Below are 12,175 nucleotides of genomic sequence, written 5' to 3' on the forward strand. Positions count from 1 at the left end.
CAGCTTTCTGTGCGAATGTGGCAGCGTATCCCTCGATGAATGATATATAAATGATAAGTGTAATTTATTTAGCTACAAAGGAAGATGGAGGGATGATGGCAAGGATAGAGCAAGAGAGGGGAAAAGTAAACAATTTTGGGACATATGTTTATTTGCTTTCTTGCCAAGAGTTTAATGAGAAGATTGATACCACTCTCAAGTCTGTACATCAAATATGAAGCTACAGTCAGCAGCTGTTGGCTTCCACAAAGACTGGGACTAGGAAGACATAACTCAGCTCTGTGTAAAAGTACTACTTACTACTTACTCTTACTGGTAAAGCATTCATCCTCTAACCAGACGCTCGGGTCGATCTTGGAGGAATTACCACTGAATCCTGTTTCCTGTTAATCTAATGATTGTTTATTATCTTTTTTTTTTTTTGTGGCCCAACCAGAGATTATGTTTCTGACAAAACTAGTTTGCTGGTGCAGTTAAATTGCATGTGACACATTTTTTACGATGTAGGGTGAGGCCAGCACATGCAACTTCCTGAAGACAGACTACAGCTGTTTGCCAGACAACTTCAGACAAATGAAATATTGAGCTTTAGCGGTTGATAGTTTTTGTCACCTTTGATCAGAGCTGGGCTAACTGTTTACCCCTGTTTCCAGTGTTTGTGCTAAGCTAAGCTAACCAGCCTTTCATTCAGCATGGTTAATATTGATCCTCTCATCTTCATCTCCAGCAGAGAACAAATTAACATTTTCCCCCAAAATGTGTTCTCTTTACAAACGAACAAGTTGACTCACAACACTACACACTGTTCTGTTGTGTTTTGTTTTTTTCTCCCCCAGATCTTGTGCGCTGCATCCATGACGGACCGCTCAGGCAACCGTGCCGGGAGATCAAACGCCACGGTGATGAGTGGTTTCTGTGATCACCGCGGATACGGTGAGACAGCAAACTGCTTTGTAGTGCCTGGTTTCGTGTGTGTGTGTGTGTGTGTGTGTGTGTGTGTGTGTGTGTGTGTGTGTGTGTGTGTGTGTGTGTGTGTGTGTGTGTGTGTGTGTGTGTGTGTGTGTGTGTGTGCGCTTAATGCTTAATTAGTCGTACAGTGTTCTGTTTAAGCGTGTGTGAGGGATTGTGTGTTTTCTTTGAGACTGTGTGTAGAGAGAGAGAAAGTAATGAGTCAAGTGTGTTTCCTTATCGATTGTCAATTAGCACGCGTGTGTGTGTGTTTGTGTTTTCTGTGAGTCCACATGTGCGACTGTCTGCCGCTGAGTGTCTCCCCAGGCTCTTTTCTGATAGACCACCACTGGGCGTTGTGGAGATGAAAGGGATGCTGGGAACTCATCTCACGCTATGAATCCTGGGTAAGTAGCGTGTGATGTGAGTACATCCTCATCACTCAGTGAAAGAAGGCTTTCATCTCTTATCCGTTCCCTCTATCAATATCCCCTCTTTCTGTCCACTCCTCACGTCCTCGCCCCAGTCTTCTTTCTTCTTTCCCTCCGTCTTCACTTTCTTTTGTTGTATTTCATTTCCCTGTCTTTTCTTTTCCCGACTCATTTCTTCTCCTCTTCATTTTCATACCTCTTTTCTTCTCTCCGTTTCGTTCAGCTCTCCTCCTTCACTTTACTCTCAGCTCTTCTTCCTTTCCTTGTCCCCCCTTGTTTACTCTTTTTTTATTTCCTTTTTTCTCATCTCTCCTTCCTATTTCTATTTACTCATCCCTTCCTTCCATCATCCATCTTTTCCTTTCTCTTTCCTTTCTGCTTTCTCACACGTTTTTGTCCCATTCAATCAATACTTCCCCTCTTCCCTTTCCCCTTCTTTTCATAGTTTGTCCTTCTTTCCTTTCCTTTCTTTTCCTCTTTCCTGCGACCCCCTGTTTCTTTTACTCTTCTTTCCTGCCTTTCCTCTCTCCTTTTTTCCTTCCTTTGGCTTCTTCTCCTCTCCTTTCCGTTTACTTCTGCTCATCTCGTCTACATTCTTGTCTCCTGTGAACATAAAATGATCAAAGTGCCCATTCTGGCCATGACAGTTCAATTTTACCAGTGTGCGCTCAAACACGAACACACACACACACAGACACAACCACACAGACACACGCATGCACATCCATTTCAAAGGATGTACGAGCGGTCAGCCAGCATGTACGTATCTAAAGTTCCCGTTTTCAGCTTGAAAAAGTTGTCAAACATGTCAAGTTTCAAATCTTCCTCTTATGATCATTCTCTTGAAGGCGGATTTGATTTCGATTTTTTTCTAAACTCAGACATCAAAATCTTATGGACAAAACCTGAATGAAATCTTTAAGTGATTTATGACACCAGAAGTTTTCAATGTGAGCTTCTACGACCTTCGGAAATGGTGAAACCACCAAATCTAAAAAAAAAAGTACAAGATATTTTAAAATAACTTTTTTTCTGAAAGTCATAGAGACTTGGGCAGTTCATGTTTAGTAAAGGGTAGCCTGCCACACAACCAAAGCAAATTTCAGCACGTTTCGAGCAAGCAGCGCGGAGTTATTCACCTTATGGTGAATATGGGTTAGGGTTGCAATTAGGGTTAGGGTTAGGGTTGTGATTAGGGTTAAGGTTAGGGATGAGTACCCATTGGAGATCAAGATATTCTTCAATAACTTTTTTTCTGAAGGTCATAGAGACTTGGAAGTTGGTTCCATCTCCACTAATGTGGCTATGCCCGATCCATTGGGACCATCCCCGAGCTTCTACGACCTTTGGAAATGGTGAAACCACCAAATCTAAAAAAAAAAAGTACAAGATATTTTGGAATAACTTTTTTTCTGAAAGTCATAGAGACTTGGGCATTTCATGTTTAGTAAAGGGTAGCCTGCCACACAACCACGGCGAATTTCAGCACGTTTCGAGCAAGCAGCGCGGAGTTATTCACCTTATGGTGAATATGGGTTAGGGTTGCAATTAGGGTTAGGGTTAGGGTTGTGATTAGGGTTAGGGTTAGGGATGAGTACCCATTGGAGATCAAGATATTCTTCAATAACTTTTTTTCTGAAGGTCATAGAGACTTGGAAGTTGGTTTCATCTCCACTAATGTGGGTATGCCCGATCCATTGGTACCACCCGCAGGCTTCTACGACCTTTGGAAGGGGTAGGGTTAGGGTTGTGATTAGTGTTACATTTTTGGGTTGTGATTAGGGTTAGGGTTATGGATGAAAACCTATAGGAGTTTAAGATATTCTTCAATAACTTTTTTTCTGAAGGTCATAGAGACTTGGAAGTTGGTTCCATCTCCACTAATGTGACTATGCCCGATCCATTGGGACCATCCCCGAGCTTCTACGACCTTTGGAAATGGTGAAACCACCAAATCTAAAAAAAAAAGTACAAGATATTTTGGAATAACTTTTTTTCTGAAAGTCATAGAGACTTGGGCATTTCATGTTTAGTAAAGGGTAGCCTGCCACACAACCACGGCGAATTTCAGCACGTTTCGAGCAAGCAGCGCGGAGTTATTCACCTTATGGTGAATATGGGTTAGGGTTGCAATTAGGGTTAGGGTTAGGGTTGTGATTAGGGTTAGGGTTAGGGTTGTGATTAGGGTTAGGGTTAGGGTTGTGATTAGGGTTAGGGTTGTGATTAGGGTTAGGGTTAGGGATGAAAACCTATAGGAGTTTAAGATATTCTTCAATAACTTTTTTTCTGAAGGTCATAGAGACTTGGAAGTTGGTTCCATCTCCACTAATGTGGCTATGCCCGATCCATTGGGACCATCCCCGAGCTTCTACGACCTTTGGAAATGGTGAAACCACCAAATCTAAAAAAAAAAAGTACAAGATATTTTGGAATAACTTTTTTTCTGAAAGTCATAGAGACTTGGGCATTTCATGTTTAGTAAAGGGTAGCCTGCCACACAACCACGGCGAATTTCAGCACGTTTCGAGCAAGCAGCGCGGAGTTATTCACCTTATGGTGAATATGGGTTAGGGTTGCAATTAGGGTTAGGGTTAGGGTTGTGATTAGGGTTAGGGTTAGGGATGAGTACCCATTGGAGATCAAGATATTCTTCAATAACTTTTTTTCTGAAGGTCATAGAGACTTGGAAGTTGGTTTCATCTCCACTAATGTGGGTATGCCCGATCCATTGGTACCACCCGCAGGCTTCTACGACCTTTGGAAGGGGTAGGGTTAGGGTTGTGATTAGTGTTACATTTTTGGGTTGTGATTAGGGTTAGGGTTAGGGATGAAAACCTATAGGAGTTTAAGATATTCTTCAATAACTTTTTTTCTGAAGGTCATAGAGACTTGGAAGTTGGTTCCATCTCCACTAATGTGGCTATGCCCGATCCATTGGGACCATCCCCGAGCTTCTACGACCTTTGGAAATGGTGAAACCACCAAATCTAAAAAAAAAAAGTACAAGATATTTTGGAATAACTTTTTTTCTGAAAGTCATAGAGACTTGGGCATTTCATGTTTAGTAAAGGGTAGCCTGCCACACAACCACGGCGAATTTCAGCACGTTTCGAGCAAGCAGCGCGGAGTTATTCACCTTATGGTGAATATGGGTTAGGGTTGCAATTAGGGTTAGGGTTAGGGTTGTGATTAGGGTTAGGGTTAGGGTTGTGATTAGGGTTAGGGTTAGGGTTGTGATTAGGGTTAGGGTTAGGGATGAAAACCTATAGGAGTTTAAGATATTCTTCAATAACTTTTTTTCTGAAGGTCATAGAGACTTGGAAGTTGGTTCCATCTCCACTAATGTGGCTATGCCCGATCCATTGGGACCATCCCCGAGCTTCTACGACCTTTGGAAATGGTGAAACCACCAAATCTAAAAAAAAAAAAGTACAAGATATTTTGGAATAACTTTTTTTCTGAAAGTCATAGAGACTTGGGCATTTCATGTTTAGTAAAGGGTAGCCTGCCACACAACCACGGCGAATTTCAGCACGTTTCGAGCAAGCAGCGCAGAGTTATTCACCTTATGGTGAATATGGGTTAGGGTTGCAATTAGGGTTAGGGTTAGGGTTGTGATTAGGGTTAGGGTTAGGGATGAGTACCCATTGGAGATCAAGATATTCTTCAATAACTTTTTTTCTGAAGGTCATAGAGACTTGGAAGTTGGTTTCATCTCCACTAATGTGGGTATGCCCGATCCATTGGTACCACCCGCAGGCTTCTACGACCTTTGGAAGGGGTAGGGTTAGGGTTGTGATTAGTGTTACATTTTTGGGTTGTGATTAGGGTTAGGGTTATGGATGAAAACCTATAGGAGTTTAAGATATTCTTCAATAACTTTTTTTCTGAAGGTCATAGAGACTTGGAAGTTGGTTCCATCTCCACTAATGTGACTATGCCCGATCCATTGGGACCATCCCCGAGCTTCTACGACCTTTGGAAATGGTGAAACCACCAAATCTAAAAAAAAAAGTACAAGATATTTTGGAATAACTTTTTTTCTGAAAGTCATAGAGACTTGGGCATTTCATGTTTAGTAAAGGGTAGCCTGCCACACAACCACGGCGAATTTCAGCACGTTTCGAGCAAGCAGCGCGGAGTTATTCACCTTATGGTGAATATGGGTTAGGGTTGCAATTAGGGTTAGGGTTAGGGTTGTGATTAGGGTTAGGGTTAGGGTTGTGATTAGGGTTAGGGTTGTGATTAGGGTTAGGGATGAAAACCTATAGGAGTTTAAGATATTCTTCAATAACTTTTTTTCTGAAGGTCATAGAGACTTGGAAGTTGGTTCCATCTCCACTAATGTGGCTATGCCCGATCCATTGGGACCATCCCCGAGCTTCTACGACCTTTGGAAATGGTGAAACCACCAAATCTAAAAAAAAAAAGTACAAGATATTTTGGAATAACTTTTTTTCTGAAAGTCATAGAGACTTGGGCATTTCATGTTTAGTAAAGGGAAGCCTGCCACACAACCACGGCGAATTTCAGCACGTTTCGAGCAAGCAGCGCGGAGTTATTCACCTTATGGTGAATATGGGTTAGGGTTGCAATTAGGGTTAGGGTTAGGGTTGTGATTAGGGTTAGGGTTAGGGATGAGTACCCATTGGAGATCAAGATATTCTTCAATAACTTTTTTTCTGAAGGTCATAGAGACTTGGAAGTTGGTTTCATCTCCACTAATGTGGGTATGCCCGATCCATTGGTACCACCTGCAGGCTTCTACGACCTTTGGAAGGGGTAGGGTTAGGGTTGTGATTAGTGTTACATTTTTGGGTTGTGATTAGGGATGAAAACCTATAGGAGTTTAAGATATTCTTCAATAACTTTTTTTCTGAAGGTCATAGAGACTTGGAAGTTGGTTCCATCTCCACTAATGTGACTATGCCCGATCCATTGGGACCATCCCCGAGCGTCTACGACCTTTGGAAATGGTGAAACCACCAAATCTAAAAAAAAAAGTACAAGATATTTTGGAATAACTTTTTTTCTGAAAGTCATAGAGACTTGGGCATTTCATGTTTAGTAAAGGGTAGCCTGCCACACAACCACGGCGAATTTCAGCACGTTTCGAGCAAGCAGCGCGGAGTTATTCACCTTATGGTGAATATGGGTTAGGGTTGCAATTAGGGTTAGGGTTAGGGTTGTGATTAGGGTTAGGGTTAGGGTTGTGATTAGGGTTAGGGTTAGGGTTGTGATTAGGGTTAGGGTTAGGGATGAAAACCTATAGGAGTTTAAGATATTCTTCAATAACTTTTTTTCTGAAGGTCATAGAGACTTGGAAGTTGGTTCCATCTCCACTAATGTGGCTATGCCCGATCCATTGGGACCATCCCCGAGCTTCTACGACCTTTGGAAATGGTGAAACCACCAAATCTAAAAAAAAAAAAGTACAAGATATTTTGGAATAACTTTTTTTCTGAAAGTCATAGAGACTTGGGCATTTCATGTTTAGTAAAGGGTAGCCTGCCACACAACCACGGCGAATTTCAGCACGTTTCGAGCAAGCAGCGCGGAGTTATTCACCTTATGGTGAATATGGGTTAGGGTTGCAATTAGGGTTAGGGTTAGGGTTGTGATTAGGGTTAGGGTTAGGGTTGTGATTAGGGTTAGGGTTAGGGATGAAAACCTATAGGAGTTTAAGATATTCTTCAATAACTTTTTTTCTGAAGGTCATAGAGACTTGGAAGTTGGTTTCATCTCCACTAATGTGGGTATGCCCGATCCATTGGTACCACCCGCAGGCTTCTACGACCTTTGGAAGGGGTAGGGTTAGGGTTGTGATTAGTGTTACATTTTTGGGTTGTGATTAGGGTTAGGGTTAGGGATGAAAACCTATAGGAGTTTAAGATATTCTTCAATAACTTTTTTTCTGAAGGTCATAGAGACTTGGAAGTTGGTTCCATCTCCACTAATGTGGCTCTGCCCGATCCATTGGCACCATCCCCAAGCTTCTACGACCTTTGGAAATGGTGAAACCACCAAATCTAAAAAAAAAAAGTACAAGATATTTTGGAATAACTTTTTTTCTGAAAGTCATAGAGACTTGGGCATTTCATGTTTAGTAAAGGGTAGCCTGCCACACAACCACGGCGAATTTCAGCACGTTTCGAGCAAGCAGCGCGGAGTTATTCACCTTATGGTGAATATGGGTTAGGGTTGCAATTAGGGTAAGGTTAGGGTTGTGATTAGGGTTAGGGTTGTGATTAGGGTTAGGGTTAGGGATGAAAACCTATAGGAGTTTAAGATATTCTTCAATAACTTTTTTTCTGAAGGTCATAGAGACTTGGAAGTTGGTTCCATCTCCACTAATGTGGCTATGCCCGATCCATTGGGACCATCCCCGAGCTTCTACGACCTTCGGAAATGGTGAAACCACCAAATCTAAAAAAAAAGTACAAGATATTTTGGAATAACTTTTTTTCTGAAAGTCATAGAGACTTGGGCATTTCATGTTTAGTAAAGGGTAGCCTGCCACACAACCACGGCGAATTTCAGCACGTTTCGAGCAAGCAGCGCGGAGTTATTCATCTTATGGTGAATATGGGTTAGGATTGCAATTAGGGTTAGGGTTAGGGTTGTGATTAGGGTTAGGGTTAGGGTTGTGATTAGGGTTAGGGTTAGGGATGAAAACCTATAGGAGTTTAAGATATTCTTCAATAACTTTTTTTCTGAAAGTCATAGAGACTTGGGCATTTCATGTTTAGTAAAGGGTAGCCTGCCACACAACTACGGCGAATTTCAGCACGTTTCGAGCAAGCAGCGCGGAGTTATTCACCTTATGGTGAATATGGGTTAGGGTTGCAATTAGGGTTAGGGTTAGGGTTGTGATTAGGGTTAGGGATGAAAACCTATAGGAGTTTAAGATATTCTTCAATAACTTTTTTTCTGAATGTCATAGAGACTTGGAAGTTGGTTCCATCTCCACTAATGTGGCTATGCCCGATCCATTGGGACAATGTGAAGGGGCATTAAAATAGCATTTAATCTTTCATGTTGGTGAAAATAAAAGTTATGGACATTAGACTCTACTTTTATGTCTCGTTAAAAACTTCTGGGGTAATTTCGCTCAAAACTACAGAGTGGTACCAACATGTGACACCTGGACAACGTGTTCTTTTTTTGGTTTTTTTTGGAGTGAATGTCTCTCTTGGCTTCCTCACATTAATCATTTATGATTCCACTCCAGAGCGTTTTTACCCTTCAGGTCATTTTCCTTTGTATACATCGTGTGCTCATTAGTACCTGAATGGTATCTAAAGTAGTTGTTGCACTTCTTTTCGATGATTGAATGCCATGAACTTGCTTTACTCCACCGTGCTTTATAGTCGGTCTAACATGTATATTTTGTGTAATGTTACTCTACTCCAAGGTACAGAGGATTTGTATTTGTGTGCCAGTCGTGTTTGTGTGTCAAACTGCATGGCTGCTTTTTATCTCTGTAACTTACAAAGTTTGTACGGAACTTTCTTCAGTTTTTTATTTTCAATGTCTTTTTCTGCCTGCTTGTGATCCCCTGATCCTCGAAATGCAAAACACTTGCTCACAGGTTGTTACACCTTGTGCCGACTCTCAGGCTTTGTACCTTTATTCATCCCATCTAGAATGCTCTGTTTAGAATCTGCACGGCCACTTACGCTCCTGCACTTTTCAAGCTCTGCAAACACACATTTCCTTTCCTGTGGCTTCTCCATGTTGCTTTCACTTTCTGTCTCACACAGTTTGCTCAAGGTGGAAATGTGGCACCTCTTACTCTGCCTTGCTGTTTTGTATTAAAGCTACAAACATGGAATTGCGAGGTGTTATATTGTTCAGCCTTGAGCACAGTGGACTGACATAGATGCAGCATTGACGTCTATGTAAAAGAGGAACCCAGCACGCCAGTGGAGTTGTGTTACACACCTTGCCTCTGATTTCGTAAGGGTGGTCTGCTAGTAGAAATCACACTCTAGATGTATGTTATGCAAAGGCGGCATAACGAGGGTCTCCTTCTTTCTCTCCTGCTTCTTTATCATACTTTTGTCACTGACTCGATTCCTCTTAGACCTGACCTTTTTCTTCTTCCTTAGTTTATCCTCCTTTCTTCACATTCTTTCATTCTCATCTCTACTCTGTTTTTTCCTCCTCCTCCCTCCCCTCTTTGCCTTCTCTGTGCTCTGTCTCCCCTTCTCCCTCCTTCCCTGATCTCTGTTCTTCTCGCTCCTCCCCTCTCTCTCCAGAGTCCTCTTCTTTCCGTCTGTTTCATTTACAAGATTTATCTTCTCTAGTAATTACAGTACACACACACGCTTCCCGCGCTCCCGTCTTTGTGAGGACACTCATTGAACTAGTGCAGTGCCCGTTCAAAATGTGCCTGTCGGTAGGGGCTGATTGCTTGGCCTGCGTTAATCTATCTTGCAGCTTCCTGTAGAGCGTCATCCAAACAGCTTCACAGTCGATGCTGCTCTTGCTCTGGTCCCGAGCAACACACCTGCCATGAAGCAGTTGGGTCCCCTCCACGCTTCGATAGGGTGTGTTGACGTATTTAATGAAAGCTCCTGAGGAAAATATGTATCTCATCTGTTTTGATGACGAAAACTAAGTAAAAAGTTACAATTCAAAATGAGAACTGTGATGAAATGCATGAAATATCCCGTCATTGAATAAAAATGAATCAAAAATGTGACAGACCAATTAATGCACATCTTATTCGACAACCTGCATCCATGGAAATCACTCACTGTAGCTCCTGATTTGTAAAACGGTTTCCTCTGCTTCTCAAAAAAACCTTTTGTTCAGATTTGGCCTCTTCCTGTTGCATGAAAGAGAAAAGAGTTGCACAGTTATCTGTCAGTCATCTGATCTGATTTTTTTCTTTGAATAAACAAGTTTTTGGACTAAATTCATTCAAACAGAGACAAGAGGCAGCAACAACACGAAAAATATGCAGATGAGTATCGAGCTAATGTGACTATCGAGGTGCTTCTACTTGGCTTGAATGGTCCTATAAGAAGAAGGGAGTTGGAGGAATGATCTGGGTGCTCCATATAAATAATCCTCTAGATGTTCATTAGATCTCAAACTAAAGCTAAACCCAGCTCTGCAGTCAACAGTGAAGGAACTAAACTAAATTAGGGAGAAGAGTTCTAATTTTAAGATTTACTACTGCAGACCAGGGGGACGTGGACACATTACAAGAGACACCTGGAACCAGCCTCAAAATGCATAGAAGAAGCATAGACTAACAAGTGACTGACGACTAAAATGTCTAAAACAAGATAGACTTACCTTCATGTTTGCAAGCTGCACATTTTCCAGGTGCTGTCTGCTCTCATAGTGTATACTTTTTCTTCACATCAAGAAAATCGATGAAGTTTACTCGAGAACTGCTCATCCAAAAACCTTCACAGGCAACACTTTAGAATGAGCAGATTTCAGAAAATCGAAAGACAGACCGAGATTCCTTCTTATATTGTGAGATGCAATTCCAAGCTCCTACCTTAACCTCAACCTCACCTAACCTTAATTCTCAAAATGACCTCACTTGTTTTCTCTCACACACAGTTATGTCGCCATTGTGTCTTCAGAGGACATTTCATTGACTGGCATTGATTTCCTGAAGACTTAAGCCTAATCTTAACCTGACCTTAAAACATGTATTCACATTATACCTCATGTTATAGGGACTTGCTCTTTGTCACCAGAAGGAAGACAGGTCCCCATAATGTGTCTGTGTGTGGTCCAAATACATGGAACACACACACACACACACACACACACACACACACACACACACACACACACACACCTGGCACTGCAGTACAACTTTTCTACCAGTCAGGGTCACTGTGGTACTGTGATGAACACTTTGTGTGTGTGTGTGTTTACATGCATGAACATGAGTATGTATGACTGGAACTTGTATCAGAATGGCTCCTTGATGCGATCACAGAGATAAAATTAAAAACAAACACCATCCATACTGAATAGTGACATTCTGCTGCTTACCTCCTTCCTTCATTTTCCAATTCATTCGTGTTTGAATCCATAATGCAAACTCACTCTGCCTTAATGCCCGAAGGCCACAACTCTGCATGTGTTTGCATGTGTGGAGATAAAACCCATCAAGGTCCCTGATATTCTCTTTGCTCCGAGTACTCTAGAAAGAACCGGCTTTATAGCAGCAAATATTTGTACAATTAGATGAGCTGAGGTGTTAATGGAGACACTTAAAAATCCCAACATTTACTCGTTTTTGGGTCTGTTGCCCCAAAGGCCCGACGAGCTCCGATATCATAATCCCTCTAAAATAATGGGCCCCTCGCTGACGGAGCCTGATTGATGTGGGTCTCTTCTCTTGCTGGTTGACATTGATAGAGCGACAGACAGAGAGGTTGACAGAGTGACAAAAGCAGAGTGACTGGCGTTCATCATCGTAATGTTTCTGACTGATACAGAGTCAGGTGGTGATCTTTTTAAATATAGAAGCTCCCCATCAAAATTGTGAGGAATATGTATTTTTTTATTTTGTAAAGTTTGAACACTAAAAGCTTGTTTCTTGTCAAGGTTGAAATCATGGACAGAAAAGCTCTGTGCAGCAAAGTCAGAAAACAAAGCGTCACCTTGTCTCCATGTAGTCTTCTCTCTTACAATAGTAAGACACATTTAAACATGTACGCCTCTTAATAGTTTTGAATTTTATTTTTGAAGTATTCTGTTATGTATAGAGCCTTACACTTCCTCCTGCTTGCATCAGCAGCAGTGGATTGACAGAT

The sequence above is a fragment of the Paralichthys olivaceus genome, chromosome 20 (genome assembly GCF_024713975.1).
Source record: "Paralichthys olivaceus isolate ysfri-2021 chromosome 20, ASM2471397v2, whole genome shotgun sequence".
NCBI classification, from domain to species: Eukaryota; Metazoa; Chordata; class Actinopteri; order Pleuronectiformes; family Paralichthyidae; genus Paralichthys; species Paralichthys olivaceus.